This window comes from Ictalurus furcatus, chromosome 19, assembly GCF_023375685.1.
Source record: "Ictalurus furcatus strain D&B chromosome 19, Billie_1.0, whole genome shotgun sequence".
Lineage (NCBI taxonomy): Eukaryota > Metazoa > Chordata > Actinopteri > Siluriformes > Ictaluridae > Ictalurus > Ictalurus furcatus.
This window is the reverse complement of record NC_071273.1, coordinates 6,320,143-6,337,426: the sequence shown is the minus strand read 5'-3', so window position 1 is coordinate 6,337,426 and position 17,284 is coordinate 6,320,143. Positions and strand designations below refer to the sequence as shown.

Here is a 17,284-nt window from a genome sequence, read left to right as displayed (position 1 = left end):
AATGCAAAGTGATGATTCAATTTTATATTCTCACTATATAAACAGTTTACATTTAGTGACATTTTCAAGTGTATTGCACCACAGAGCAGTGAGAAATCGATTTCTTGCCAAAGATTGAAGCTCTCAATTATTGCTAATTCCCCTGATAGCTATGTATGTAGAAAGCAATTAATTTTTTAAGTGCGAAATGTGTATACACCAGTGAATGTGATTTACCAAGGAAATACATTATCAATAAAGCACAATCTGGGATGATCTATGATCAGTCTCTCTCTCTCTCTCTCTCTCTCTCTCTCTCTCTCTCTCTCTCTCTCTCTCTCTCTGTGCAACCAGTAACACCCAATAATGAAAAGGTGCTTATGACGCTGTGTAAAACAACCAAGATGTCTAGAATTTCTGACTGTATATTACATACAATCAAATTATGTATAGTATGCATGTTCCATGTTTTAAGAAGGGACACTCTATTCATATCTTTGTTTTTCAGTACCAGTGTTACCTCCATGCCACATCATACTTGCTTCTCTCACTAAGCTTTCCAATTTTATTTTTCTTTCTCCTTCAGTGTGTGGCACTCTTAAAATGATCCTTGACATTTTGCTCCATGGTTCAGAGCATGTGAAGGGGATACATAAGTAATCATAGTTTTACTATATGTTCCTTTATGGTCAGAGACATATGGTCAGGAATCTGAGGATTGAGCGGGTACAGGCTTGCCTTCAATTGCTCACTGTAGCCTCAGATTCCTGTCCTTGGCTAATAGGAGTGAATCCCAATGTGGTCTTCTACTGTTGTAGCCCATCTGCCTCAAGTTTTGATCTGTTGAGATGCGTGTCTGTGCCTCAAGTTTTGATGTGTGTGCGTGTGTGTGTGTGTGCGTGTGTGTGAAAATCCCAGAAGAATATCCCAGTTTCTGAAATAGCCAAACCAGCCCATATGACACCAACAAATAGTCAATGAGATGACATTTTTTTCACGTTTGATGTGAACATTAACTGATAGTGACTGATATATGATATCAGATATCACCGAGCCAATTGTCTGGCAGCAGAACAATGCATAAAATAAAGCAGTTACGGGCCAGCAGTTTTGGGTAATGTTCACATCAACCATCAGAATGAGGAAAAAATGTGATTTTGACTGTGGAATGATTGTTGGTGCCAGATGGGCTGGTTTGAGTATTTCCATAACTGCTGATCTCCTGGGATTTTCACACCAACCGTCTCTAGAGTTTAGAAAAAAACATCCAGTGAGCGGCAGCTCTGTTGATGGAAATGCCTTGTTGATGAGTGAAATCAACAGAGAATGGCTAGACTGGTTCTAGCTGATAGAAAGGCTACAGTAACTCAGATGACCACTCTGTACAATTGTGTGGAGCAGAAAAGCATCTCAGAATGCACAACACGTCAAAACTTGAGGTGAATGGACTACAACAGAAAACCACGTCGGGTTCCACTTCTGTCAGACAAGAACAGAAAGCTGAGACTACAGCGGGCACAGGCTCACCAAAACTGGACAGATGAAGTCTGGAGAAACGTAGCCTGGTCTGATGAATCTTGATTTCTGCTGAAGCACACAGATGGTAGGGTCAGAATTTAGCACCAACAGAATGAATCCATGGATCCAACCTGACTTGTGTCAACAGTCCAGGCTGGTGGAGGTGGTGTAATGGTGTGGGGAATGTTTTCTTGGCACACTTTGAGCCTGTTAATACCAATCAATCATCGCTTGAATGCCACAGACTCTTTGAGCATTTTTGCTGACCATGTGCACCATGTCTATTTCCAGTATGATAATGCACCATGTCGCAAAGCAAAAGTAGTCTCAAACTGGTTTCATGAACTGACAGTGAGTCCAATGAGCACACACACACACACACACACACACAGTACAGTACTGTATATGCTCTTCCATATGGCAAATTATCAGTAATTTTGTAGGAATTTAAATCTGTATTTCAAAGCCTGTTGAGCACGTTTTGGAGTTTTATGTGAAAATAGAAAGCTTTGTCTTCAAACAGTTCTTCATTCATTGTGTCCTTATGTACTCTATTGTGAGCAAACTGTCTGAACAAAATATTTCCATGTTTAACCGTCTGACACAAGTCCCTAATGAACCTCAAGACCATGAATATGCCCTGTAGTGGCTCATTTTAAGCTCCAGTTAAAGCTGAAAACTCATATTTTATGCTTTTATTGAATTGTTTTAACATCACGTAATATATTATCTTATCCTATTTCAAATATAAACATATGAACGACTGCAACACAGCTATTTCTAATGCCTGAGAGCAAAAGCTTAAAATACTTTTATGGAAAAAGTCATTCTGCTTTCAAAACATGTGCTGCAAAAAAAAACCAAGACTTTCTTTTAGGTTAAATTTAGCAGAAATAATACTTTATTCCTCTGTTGCTTTTAGAATTGATGTTTAATGCATGGCGCTTGTAAAGGAGTAAAGGAGACAAAATGATTACAATTCAAGCAGCTTTTACAAGCTACTGCAGCTATTATTGTAGTAGAGGACATCCACATGTTTTAACTTCAGAGGACATAATATTTGACCCATTTTTGTTTTCATTATGCACTAAATGTGAGTGTGTGAAGGGTATATTAACACAGTCAAACTACCCTTGAGAACACCATTCTCAGCTCTCTGTGTTTATCTACCCTTGGACAGGACAGTCTCTCTGACACACTGAATGGTAGCCTTCTTTCCTGTTGAATGTGGGCATATGTGTGAATCCCTATTTTTTTTCAGTATTCGGGAAATAGGTCCATTCATCCATTCATTTTCAGTAACTGTTTTATCCTGATTAGAGTCAGAGAGGATGCAGAATCATTGAGAATGGGGTGGGAATACGCCCAAGATAGGATGCCAGTCTATTGCAGGGCACCAAGCACACACACAGTCACACACTCATTCACACCTAGGTGAAAAATCTACCTACCAACATGGGAGTAAAACGGAAAATCCAGATGGTACGTAACCGGGGATATGTTCATGGGGGAAATATGTGAAACTACACAATTAGACCCCAGATCTATGAGACTGCAGTGCTACCTTAATACAGTTTTTAACATCTCAAACACTTTCAAAAATCTTTACTTTATTGAAGAAAGAATCTCTCTCTATCTCTACCTCTCTCTTATTATATGCTCACATTTTAACAACACTGTTATCATAATCCTTTGAGCTGCTAAATTTCATCTTCATTTCTGCCGTATTTGAGTCCTAGGCAAAGGTCAAGTCTCTGGAGCACCTGAGGCTTTTACAATCTTTCACCCAGCTTGAGATGAGAGTCCACAGCTGAGCAGCTATTGAACAAGGATAGATAGCTATCAGAGATTAGTAGGCTCCATCTCTGCAGTGGGTCTCAGATGGTTTTACAGAAAAGACATAAATATCAGAGAAAGCAGAGCTATGTCAGATAAGAAAGGAAAGGAGAAGTAAACACGACACAGCGCTGAAGGCTTATACTCGTTTGTTTGCATTGTTTTTCTGTGAAGTCTTGCACGGTGTTATAGCGGGGGAAAAAAATCAATGATGGGGTTGTATGCATAGAGTTTGTCCTATAGCAAAAATCCAAAGTGTCCCAAAATGTTTTGTACCTCTTTTTTGTTTATTCATTAAAAATGACACACACCATTTCTCAGTTTGTAGTTACATTTACTGTTAATATACTCAAAACAAGTTAGTTCCATATAAACAGTCATTTCATCGTCTTGAAATAAACAAGACAAAAATAAAGCTTGTCACACCAAAGCAAAAAGCAATGTCTCCTGTGCCCTGAAAACTTAAAGAAACAGATTCCACTTAAAGCCCTGATGTGAAGTCTCTTTCTATACATGTATAAACATTCTGGTTACGGACAGCTTCTTAGTAGCAACGATTATATGTTATACTTTTTAACAAATTTTCTCTTTTGAACTCATTTTAGTTTTAGATTTAAATTGTGCGAGCATTTATCATACCAAGCCAAGCTTAAGTCATTCCTATAGAATAATTAATGTTTTAGGAAAAAGCATATTAAAATCTGATTTTAAGTGTGATTTGCCTTCCTGTCAGCTGCTGTTGTAGAAAACTACTCAACCAATCTGAATTCAACAAAGCTGTGGTACAAAGTGCACTTCCTTATTTCACTCAGTTATACTATTACTATGCAATTCTCAAAATTCTCAAAACAAAGTTTCCCAAAAATGTCTAGACATTCTGCTTTTGGTTAGGATGTGCAGATTTGCCTCTGTAACAATCTTGTTTGTATTCTGACCTACTATGGATCTCAATTATGATTCTCAGACAAGCCTAAATAAAGAGACTGTCCAGCGCTCTGTGGGACACCTGACTTACAACATTTAGGTCACAGAAAATGTGTGTGTGGGTGTATGTGTGTGTGTGTGTGTGTGTGTGTGTGTGTGAGTGAGAAAGAGAGAGAGCGAGAGAGCGAGAGAGAGAGAGAGAGAGAGAGAGAGAGAGAGAGAAAGCATGAGAAAGAGAAAAAGAGCAACAGACAGAAGAATTGGGAGGTATGAAGGAGATGAAGGAAATGTCCTCAAGGACTCTCAAGTTATTGATTAGCCCTTTAAGATTCCTTTGCCATCATACTGATTTTCCATGGGCAACAGCATTCCCAAGATCTGACTTTGGATCCACTGCACACCTGACCAGGATAATGAAGATAATATGCCATGTCAATAAATATTTGAAGAAATGCAATATTTTATATTCTTCATTAATTGTATCCATTAAACCAATACCACAAGCGCTGTCCTTGTCCTGTGTCAGGAGGTTTCTTCTGCTTATCCACCATCACTTGCTTCTCAGAATCTAGCTTCCTTACTTATATTTCACCTAAATCCCCTGAAGATCATACAATATGTGTCATTTCATGGGTCGTGTAAAAGACATTTCAAATGACTTTCAGTGGTTTGTTCAGTGGAAATGTTTTATTGCTTTTCAATCATTTTATTAAACCTGTGTGTATATATATATATATATATATATATATATATATATATATATATATATATATATATATATATATATAAAATTTACTGACTTTTACTAGATTTACTGTACTAATGACAAATTATGCAGGATTTCATTTCAACCCTATTGAATATGAGTACACTTGATGTTTAATACCTCCACTATTTTGCATTGCACAGTTGGAAGCTCTGTTTAAGTAGTACTTTAAATTAATTAAAGTAATTTAGTTGTGATTAGTTTGACACCTTTTCTCTTTCTTTTTTTTTTTTTTTTTGCTTTTTTCTTTTACATTGTTCTGGTTGTGATCGTCTGAATCTTTACCGCCAGTGCTTGTTTTAGTAAAACCTCACATGTGTCTCTAATCTGAAACTCTGCATCTGTTTATTTGACGCAGTTCACTATTAACCATAAAATCCTGTATTAATGTTTAAGGGTCATTGCAGAAAACAGAGCTGTTTTGCTGAGGATGATATATTCTACATTTTATATTCTTTAGATTGAAAGTGGTATACATATCAGCACAATCAATACACTTCAATATCAGGCCACATATCGTTTCATGTTCAATCTGCAGTCCATGTAAAACCTGCCATATTTTCAGAATGATCTCGTTAAAGGTGGAATCAATATTTTTTTCCCCAACATAAAAATTTCTTTTCTGATGTCTTAGAATTTGATCAGTTTATCTGTGATCTGCACACATCGACTTTGAAGAGGATCCCCAAAGCTGTGGATATATTTCTTCTATTGCTAATTAAGGGGGGTAAAAAAGTAAACAAGTATGAATGACATGGCTTGGATCAATGCGGTGGTGATTCCATGTCTTAGTGAACAAGGTTAATTTTCATTCACTCCTCTGACAGCATTCTGTTCTCAGACAAGGTATAGTTTAGAGTACAGTTATCTGCAGATCTCTAAACCATAAATCTCACAGCAACTAGACTTTCAAGGTTTTTTTTTCAGCTGGGAGTTTGAACCTGACCTATTGTACTGAATTCATGCAGCTGCTTTCTCACTCCCCACTCTGTCCCTCAGCCTTTCCCTGTAGGTTTGTTGTGTGCAATGAATGCTAATACCCAATCCATCTCTGCTCTGAAACATCCAAAACGAGTGTGAAAATTGGGAGGAAACACTGTAGCTGCATGTAGATACTCACTTGCAATAAATGACGAATGCACATATGCTAAATTAAATCTATTTGTACATATGTGCAACAAGTAAAATTGGGCTTAAATAAGCAAATAAACGCATATATACTTTCACTGTTGAGAGGTATGATGAAGTAAGGTCTGGTGAAGTAAAGAAAATCACACTTTAAAACATTATTTGATTATTGAATTGGTCGAAATAAATATAAAAACTAATATAAATATATATAAACTATAAATATCAAAAATGCAAATGAGTGATGAATCAATAACTGAAGACATTTTAAATATTACTGAATGTGACTTAAGGAAAAGTAAATGTTTCTGCTTAGTCAAATTGTTAAATAGTATTAATAACATTTTTACAAGTATTTGGTAATGAATAAATTAAGACTAATTAACATAAATACAATTTGAAAATAATTGTATATATATTGCAGTATTTATTTTCTATTACTTCCAGTTTTTAGTCACGTTAAATAAAACAATAAACGTAATATATAATCTAGTATATATTATATTTATATATACAGCAGTTATCAATTTCAATCTTGTCAGTTACCAGTTAATTTACTTGTTTTTAAGGTGGAGAACTATGCCAATTATTGTCTATTAATGAACTCCTAACACTTATAATACAGAAAAAAATGTGCTGTGATTACCTGCATCAGTGAAATATGGTTAGTTGAGCTAGCAGTTAGTTGGGTTTTTTTTTTTTTTTTTTTGGCACAACATGGCAGACACTCCTAATGCTTTTGGAAAGGCCTTTTGATGCTCTTATACAGTGATCTCCACTAATATTGGCATCCTTGGTAAATATGGCAAAGAAGGCTGTGAAAAATTGTCTTTATTGTTTAACCTTTTGATCTTTTGTTCAAAAAAATTCAGAAAAATACTCTGCTCTCATGGATATCAAACAATTGAAAACACAACAGAGGTTTATCAAAAATATAAATAAATAAATAAATAAATCTTTGTTAAATATAGGTGTGTAACAATTATTGGAACCATTTTAGTTAATACTTTGTGCTACCTCCCTTTCAAGATAACAGCTCTGAGTCTTCTCCTATAATGCCTGATGAGGTTGGAGAATACATGGCGAGGGATCTGAGACCGTTCCTCCATACAGAATCTCTCCAGATCCTTCACATTTCGAGGTCCACGCTGGTGGACTCTCCTCTTCAGTTCTCCCCACAGGTTTTCTATGGGGTTCAGGTCAGGGGACTGGGATGGTCAGGGCAGGAGCTTGATTTTGTGGTCAGTAAACCATTTTTGTGTTGATTTTGATGTATGTTATGGATCATTGTCCTGCTGGAAGATCCAACCACAGCCCATTTTAATCTTTCTGTCAGAGGCAGTCAGGTTTTCATTTAATATCTGTTGATATTTGATAGAGTCCATGAAGCCATGTATCCTAACAAAATGTCCAGGTCCTCTGGCAGAAAAACAGCCCCAAAACATTAAAGAGCCACCGCCATATTTAACCGTGGGCATGAGGTACTTTTCCATGAGGTACTGCTGTTTATTGCAAAAAAGGCTCTATTTTGGTTACATCTGACCATAGAACATTACCATAGAACTCCCATTTGAAGTTCCAGTAGTGTCTGGCAAACTGAAGATGCTTAAGATTGTTTTTGGATGAGAGTAGATGCTTTTTTTTCTTGAAACCCTTCCAAACAACTTGTGGTGATGTAGGTGACTTCAGATTGTAGTTTTGGAGACTCTTTGACCCCAAGACACAACTAACTTCTACAATTCTCCAGCTGTGATCCTTGGAGATTTTTTGGCCACTCAAACCATCCTCTTCACAGTGCGTTGAGACGATATAGACACACGTCCAATTTCAGGTCGATAAATAACATTTCCAGTTGACTGGAACTTCTTAATTATTGCCCTCATGGTGGAAATGGGCATTTTCAATGCTTGTGCTATTTTCTTATAGCCACTTCCCATTTTGTGAAGCTCAACAACCTTTTGCCGCACATCACAGCTATATTCCTCGGTCTAACCCATTGTTATGAATGACAAAGGGAATTTGGCCTATGTCTCACCTCAACTTTACACCCCTGTGAAACAGAAAGTCATGGTTGAACAATTTCCTGTTCTTAGTCACCCAGGTGTACTAAAAAAATGTAAAATATAAATGGGAATATACTTCAAATATATTTTGCTCATATGAATTCATAGGGGTGCCAATAATTGTTGCACACCTATATTTAACAAGATATTTTTTGATAAACATGTGTTGTGTTTTTCAATTGTTTTATATCCATGAGAGCAGAGTATTTTTGTGATTTTTTTTTTAACAAAAGATCAAAAGGTTAAACAATAAAGACAATTTTCACAGCCGTCTTTGCCATATTTACCAAGGGTGCCAATATTAGTGGAGGGCACTGTATATGAGGAGAGGCTGAGAATCAAACAAGAGGGTAGACAAATGTCAATGAGCAAAAACAAGTCTTTTCAGCTCTCTTGGTACATTAAAGTTGATTGGCTGACTGGTAGTGCTGTGACCATACGCATGTAGTGCTGGGCTTGTCTGCTATTGAAATCCTCTCATCCATCTCATAAAATAGAGCACAAAGATAACTGCTTTAGTAACAGACAGCTGTGCTTCCCCTATTCTAAAAATCACCAGCTGCCACTGAAAAGGACCAATTCAGTTAAAGCGCATTCAGTTTTGTGCTCATATAGGAAGTAGATACAGTACCTACACCTCCTAAAAGGCAAAACGACAGGTGTCATCTGGGTGCCTGGAGAGAATCTGTATACCAAAAATGTGATGTTAGGAGGTGTGCAGGAATTCTAGTCTCTCTTATATTAAGCTATAAAGTAGCATGTATAGCAGCTATCATCTTCCTTCTGTTACTAGAATTCACACTCATGACGCTTTGTCTACAACAGAATACAAACACAGATGTCATGTGAATTATTACTTCCCATGAGGTGCCATGAATCACTGTACTACAGTTTTAAAGCACATACCTGCTGAGATTTGGTCATCTTTATTATGGCCACCCAAAATATAATTTGGAAAGTTATTATAATATTATCTTTGCAACACGGATACAGTCCCCTCCGAAACTACTGGAAGCTTTTATTTCCTGGTATTTGTATCTAGATATGTTGAATAATATAAAACATAGAACCATTTGTATCAGACCACACAATTTTAGGTGAACAAAGTATTGGTACATATAAGACTTAAAATTAAAATAAATAACACTATTTGGTTTCATATCCCTTGCTTGTAATAACTACATCAAGCCTGTGCCTCACTGACATTAAAAATTGTTGTTTTTTTCTTTTGTGATGCTTTTCCAGGCTTTTACTGCAGCCTCTTTCAGTTGGTGTTTGTCTCCTCTTCAGGAGGTGAAATGCTACTCAATTGGGTTAAGGTCTGGTGATTGACTTGACCAGTCTAAAACCTTCCACATTTTCCCCCTGATGAAGTCCTTTGTTGAGTTGGCAGTGTCTTTTGGGTCATTGTCTTGCTGTATGATAAAGTTCCTCCTGATTAATTTGGATGCATTTCTCAGTAAATTGGAAGACAAAATGTTCCTATAAACTTCTGAATTCATTCTGCTGCTACCATCATGAGTTATATCATCAATAAAGATTAGTGATCCTGTTCCAGAAGTAGCCACACAAGCCCAAGCCATGACACTTCGTCCACCATGTTTCAAAGATGAGCTTATATGTTTTGGATCATGAGCAGATCCTTTCTTTCTCTACACTTTGGCCTTTCCACAATTCTGGTAGTGGTTAACCTTGGTTCTTTACGAATTTCAGTCTGGCTTTCTGATTCTTACTGCTGATGAGTGGTTTGCATCTTGTGGTTTGGCCTCTATATTTCTGCTCTCAAAGTGTTCTTCGAATGGTGGATTGTGAGACCTTCACCCTTGCCCTGTGGAGGTTGTTGGTGATGTCACTGAATGTTGTTTTGGGGTTTTTCATCACAGCTCTCACAATTTTTGTCATCAGTTGTTGTTTTCCTTGGCTGACCCATTCGGTGTCTGTCACTCATGACACCAGTGGTTTCTTTCTTTTTCAGGACATTCCAAATTGTTGTATTGGTTATGCCTAATATTTGTGCAGTGCCTCTGATTGATTTTCCCTCTTTTTCTAAGCTTCAAAATGGATTGCTTTTCTCTCGTAGACAGCTCTCTGATCTTCATGTTGGCTTACCCTTTTTAACAACAAATGCAGTTTTCGCAGGTGAAACCGAAGGCTAAAACCAAGAGTACATGTTCAGACCTATTTATTGCTCAAACACTCAAAAATCTAACAGGACACACCTGGGTAACAAGAAAAACCTGTCAGTCACATGTTCCAATATTTCTGCTTGCATACAAATTATGTGCTATGTGCTGATACAAAATGTGCTATGTTCTATGTTGTTTAACACATCTAGGTATGAATACCAGGAAATACAAGTTGAAATTCTAAACTATCATCTCATAGTCATCTTTTGATCTCAAACCCAAATGTCTTCAGTCTACAGCAAAAGCAACTGATTTGGCCTTGCCATTCCAATAGTTTTGGAGGGGACTGTATATCACAGAATGCTTTAATTACGAAATTAAGCCATATAACAATTCACTACATTTATTACCTGCTGTGGGCATCCTGACTAACACAAGCGTGTCTATGCTTTGATGAATGAGCAAATGTAAAATGTAAATTTGATCAGGTCAGATTTTTACTAAGTCAAGCCAAGAGTCCATGAATGGAAATTAAATGAATTGCAAACAGAATCACAGCATGGCATTTGGTCCATATTATGCCACCCTAGTGTTCACTCAAAGCTCCCTCTCTCTCTCTCTCTAAGCATTTAGATCAACAGATTTTTAGAGGACTCTTCCACTGATATTTGCTCATCTGTGTGTGTGTGTGTGTGTGTGTGTGTGTGTGTGTGTGTGTGTGTGTGTGTAATCTGATGAGTAATCTGATGAATGATAGTGTAAGTTACTCAGTGTTTGGTCATGAAAGTAAATTGTGTAAATGAGAGCAGTGTGCTGTCAAATGTGTGTTCTCTCAACACTACAGTGCATTCTGTGGTATTACTGTGGACACTTTACTCTGAAATGAACCAAGAGTCTCTGTTCACAGGATAGTCAAGAGTACTTAACTTCCTAAAAACAATTCCGTTTAATAGGGAAACCCTTTGTTGTTACGCGGTTCTACATAGAACCTTTATCAAATAACTGTTAATCATAACTAAAAACAATTTATACAACAGCATGGTTGGGATTTTTAATCAGAAGGTGTTGACTCATTTTCTATAACAGCAGCTCTGACAGTAGTTCCGGCTGTAACATAAATGATACATGTGTATTAATGCGTTCATTCTTATATGTTATTGTTCCTATAGTAAAAGCCCATGAATAGGGGCTTGTATGGCAGACTCCATGTTATCTAAGGCTAAGAGTACAAACAAACTGTGTTGTTTAACAATGAAATAATCTATCACTCTTGATGCACTGATGTTTTATTTTAGGAGACATATATTTAACATTTATGGAATAAATCTCCAGTGTCAGTGCTTTGTAACAGTCATTAAGACACAAGAAAGTCTTAAGGACAGAGGAGTTTCTTAATCATATGAGAAACTTCAAGATAGAGATTAGAGGTTAAGATAGTGGGGGAACAGCTGTTTTTAACAATAACCAGAATTAACTTGTCTTGCAGATGTTCTTAACTAACATATACTGTGTGTGTGTGTGTGTGTGTGTGTGTGTGTGTGTGTGTGTGTGTGTGTGTGTGTGTGTAGACATTAGACATATTTTTCTTCTTTTTCTCAATCTTTTTGATGGGAAACAAGTTAACAGTGCATTTCTGATTTGCAGTTTATATCTGCAATGACAGATATTATTCCCAGAACCTGGCAACCCTGCTCATGCAACTTTGTGCTTTAATAATCACATGACAAGCTACATTTTATAGTCTCATTAACTTCAAGATAGAGAATATAGGAGAAGAACTTGAGGAAACAACTGTTTTGTTTGTTTGGTTGTTTTTTGTTGTTGTTGTTGTTGTTGTTTTTTCCAATAACCAGAAATAACTTGTTTGGCGATTTTCTTAACTAATTAAGACAGTAGACATATATTTCTTATTGTTCTCAGTCTATTTGCAGAAAATTAGTTAACAGTGGTGAGCCTTTCTAATTTAAAGTGTATATCTAAATCTGAACTTGGCAACCCTGCTCACAGAATATAAAAAAACAGCAAATTCATTACAAATGGGAAGTTAACTATTTGTTTTTAGCCTGACTGCCTTACTGAGCTTCAAATAAAAGCTTATTTCTACCATATTTCTGTGTAAACAAAAGAAATATGCTTTCATTTAGCTCCATATAGTTCACACAGAGTGCGCACTGTGCACACAGCAGCGTATCTCTGCAGAGCTCCCCAAAAATATTATAAAATGTGTACGTCCATTGCACATGTTTTTCATAATTCGTAAATGATTTTTTTCAACATTATTAAAAGAAAATATTCTCAGGAATTCATACAGGCATATGTAGTGACATGCCACTTAAAGGATTTCATTTTGACTCAAAGTAGCTCTGTAAGGCATCCCACTTTTAATAGTAGATTCTGATAGTGTGTCCATAGCACTTTTCTGATCTTTCTGGAATGAAACAAACCCAAAACCTAAATCAAATCTGATCAATTATTATTAAATGGCTATTGTTGTCAACTACAGCCTAAATAACAGTTTCGTGATTTGAGAAAGATATTGTTCTGAAACATAGTTAGTTTAGATCACATAGGAGATAGAAAGCTTTCCGGAATGTTCCAAAGAGAATCAACTCCCTGCTCAAGTCCCATGCAAATGCAAAAATGTGTACAAATGTATAAAAGTAATGATTGATATGAATATGGAAATTTTTGTTTATGGTTCTTCATAGAACGTTTTATAACTGGCTGTGTATTGCACCAAAATGAGTTCTGCTATTTGTTACAAGAAAAAGGACCTTTGGGGTACAATATAGAGCCTTTTCTATGCTAAGAGTGTAAGTGATAATTATTAAACACATTATTTGGAGCCAGGTGTGTGTTTTAGTGCTCAAGAATAATTGAATAACTGCATTGCTTATGTTAATTGCACCATATAAATAGAGTCATGCCAACATTGTGTTTGTTTCAGTGCACATTACCAAGCCCTAATTAACACCAAATGTGATAGACAGTTGTAGTTGGGCCAGCTGTTATTACAACACAGTTCACTTTTAACAAAATGACATATGAATGGGATTCAAACAGCCTATTCTGGTTCCTTTTGTTGTAGTAATGCATATAATATCATTACCATATAAATAATGTGCTCCATTATGTAGGCTGGATTATGTATGTCGTTGTGCAGCTGGACAGGTAAGCTTATGTTTTTACATTGGTAAGTTGCATATGTTTATTGAAATGCTGGTTACAATGGAAGCACATCTTGCTCCTGAGCAGAAAAGCATTCACCCTATCATCCAGATATTGCGAATTCGAAATCAGATGATGTCACAGCCATCTGTGGCCAGGAGCCAAGGGAGTGAAATTGGCTGTGCACTCTGGGTAGGAGGAATGGCATACTCTATCTTGCCTGTCAGTCACAGAAACACTAGCCAATCATGGGTGTTTGTGAGGTCATGAATGCAAAAGAGGATAGATACCACTTTCTTCTGTTTGTGTCACTCTGCCCTGTTAGATATCAGGGCATCACATCTGACCATATCTCTTGATAATGTATTTCCCCCACTGTATTTGTCTCATACCATACAGTGGTTGTAGTGGTTTTGGTAGTTTATCATGCGAGTGAGAAGTTTGACAGGAATAGCATATGGTGGTTTCATGCTGAGATCTGGTAAGCAAAAGCTGTAAGCTGCACAGTCTCTCCACATTAAAGCAAAAGGAGAACAAAGAAAACCTGACAGGAAAAGTGTGCTGCCAGGAGAAGTCTTGTTCACAACTCTGTACATGTGAGTGACTGCTGCTAAGACAACTGACTAAAATCCACCGATAGGAGGACTCCTACAGTAGGAGGATTACACTAAACGCACAAGATAGCTACAAACACGGTAGTGGCAATGGTGAAACATAAACAAAATACATGTCAACTAAAAGAAGAGCAGTGTGTTAGATTGCAGCAGCAGACAGAACGTCGCTCTAATGCCTAATCACAATTACAGTATATCACAACAGGACAAAAAGGGACGTGACATGGAAAGAAACTGAGGATTATTTACAGCTTCCAGGTGTGTAGCTAGCTAATTATCATGCAAAAGCTCTATTCATAGAGTTAATTTTCTATTATGACGTTGTGAAACTATTTTTACGCTGTCTGGTTAAAGGGCTACGAACCTGTGCTGCATCACCCAGTAAGGCAGAATGTAGTAACTATCCTCATCCATTAATCTGACATTAAGAACACATGTTACTGTGCAGTCCATTATAGAATTCTTACTGGGATCATCTCATACAGTGTGACAAGTAATAATCATAAAAGAGCAGTGGAATTGCACTACATAAAATTGCCTTTAGAAGGAAAGGGTCCTTACGGGTTTTTAAAGGGTTCTTTGGATAATTAATTAAGGGTCTTAGCTTCCAAAAAGTGTTCTACTTGGAAACATCTGTGATAGAGAAACATTCTGCCATACACAGAACATAAAAGCGTGCCCTAGAGGGACAACCTATGAGTGTAAGTGTCAGTGCTGTGCAGAAAACATATTAATCAGAGCGCATATAGATTTGTACTTATTAAATTAATAGGCCCTTTGGCAGCTCAGAGGTTAATGTTCTGTGCTGTGAAACCAGAGGATTGTCACAAATCCACTACTGGTCCCTTCAGCAAAATGCTTAATCTTCTATTTCTCAGCTACATGCTTCAGAAATTTATGTCTGCCAATTGAGTGAATTTGTATTCCTTATTTGGTATGAAGAAATAATCTATAATGCTTACTACATGCCTTTCTTAATATGTTCACTGCAGGATCCGAATCATTCACTGAGGTTCCTAAATAATATGCATTAATATTAGGCTGGGGGTTAAATCTTCCATACACACAGACATTTGATTAGCTGGCTTAAGGGCTTGGCAAAACGTCAGCTAAGACATACTGTAAGTGCACCGAGAAAAAATGAAACCTTGGATCAATGTAGGGCTGGGCGATATGACAAAAATATCAAATCACGATACTTGAGGATATTTCTATGATATACAATGTGTATCGTGATATATAATTTAGCTAACAAACTGTCCGCAAAACAGTCATAAAATAAACAAAACAATGTTAAACCGTCTTTGATGGTACTTTTAATGCCTACAAAGACAAAGATGAAATTGTATTATATTATTATTATAAGATATATATTTAATTACGTCAAATTAACGGCATCCATTCAGCACTGTTTAATATGTAATTATTAAAAATGTTTTTAAAAAATTATTAATTTATCACAATATTAAGTAAAAATAACAAATTGCAGCAACCTGTTCAAGCTACACTATATGGCCAAACTTACGTGGACACCTGACCATCACATCCATCCATAAGTGGACCTTCCCTAAACAGAAGCACACAAGTGGACGTCTTTGTACGTTGTAGCGTTACAGTTTCCCTTCACTGGAACTAAGAGACTCAAACACTGTTCCAGCATCACAATGTCCCTGTACACAAAGCGAGCTCCATGAAGACATGGTGTGTGAAGGTTGGAGTGGAAGAACTTGAGTGTCCTGCACAGAGCCCTGACCTCAACCTCATCAGTGTCTGACCTCACTAATGCTCTTGTAGGTGAATGATCAAAAATCCCCACAGTAACGCTCCAAAATCTAGTGGAAAGCCTTCCCAGAAGAATGGAGGTTATTATAGCAGCAAAGAGGGGAATAAATCCGGACTATATCTAAAACAAACAGACATTGGTGTGATTGGTGAGGTGTTCCTATCTTTGGCAATATAGTGTATTTTTTTCCCAAATGAATTGGTGGGAAAATAGCTGTAACAAGGTGATGCAATTTTGTACTTTGAGCCAAGGTTTTATTTTTTCAATGTGGTTTGAATATTGTATTTTTCCCAGCTTTACTGTTTTGTCCTCAACATGCTGCTGTCCATGGTGCTGCTCATTTGCTAGGGAAACGCTGTTGTAATGCCAGTAAAGAGTTGTTCACGGAGCACAGAAATAACGCTCACATTTACCTATTTCACTCATAAAGTTTAGTCGTAGCCTTACACACAAGAGGGAATGATTCATGAATCTTGTAACGATTTGGAGCTCTCGAGTCAAAACAAGGTCGCCCAGATGCGTGCAGAAACTACCAAGCTCATGGACTCTTCTGAAAGTGATCTGTAGGCTTAACTGCCTTGTTAACGCGTGGGGGGGAGTGCTGAAATTCGTCGTATTTGTTGATCAAAATATCGGTGACAACAAACGTGTCGCGTCCTTACCACAGCGGTATGGAGCATGCGCAAACTGGACATGGGCACTGGAAAGACTGACATTGCCAGTTTACTTTGACGGTGATAGATGTAGATGACATCGGTTCATATACCATCTTACACAGACTCCTGCTAGTAATATCCAGCACAATGGTGTCGCATGGGTCCTGCATGGGTTTTAGTCATATTTGAATGCTATTGTTTATTTAACCTATACCTAGTTGATGCATCTAATGATCAATAAAGAGCAGAAAGCCTGCACGAGATTTATCAATCAGCAAATAAAGGCGATCCCTAGAGAGAGAGAGAGAGAGAGAGAGAGAGAGAGAGAGAGAGAGAGGTGAATAATCAGAGTCTCTTCGAGCTTCAGCTTGTGAGATCTGTGTCACAAGCCTCCTCAAAGTCGTTCATCTGCAGACCTATGTGAATTATGATCATATGTAGACTGTTCAAGCTAAAGATAAAGGGATTTCTGAGGATGTGAGGAGAGTCCTGCCGTAGACACTGGAGGAAATTTCAGGGCTTTGTATCCGAGTAGACAATACAGACAAGAAATAGCCTGCGTTTCATTTCAGAAATACCAGCCAGCTGTTAGAGCGCGCGCGCGCACACACACACATGTTAAGTAAGCCACATGCATTGCATGCGTAATGCACAAATAATGTTCGGCTAGATGCAGCCATACCTGTGCCCAAGCCAGATCACCGTGCGCCTGCCTACTTTAGG

At 37.3% G+C, this 17,284-nt stretch overlaps 1 protein-coding gene across 1 annotated transcript in view; it reads right to left on the bottom strand.

Annotated features, from left to right (window-relative positions):
* The window catches only part of LOC128623714 (glutamate receptor ionotropic, kainate 2-like), a 56,812-nt gene that overhangs the window by 39,268 nt on the left and 260 nt on the right, over positions 1-17,284 (bottom strand). The window lies entirely within an intron of this gene.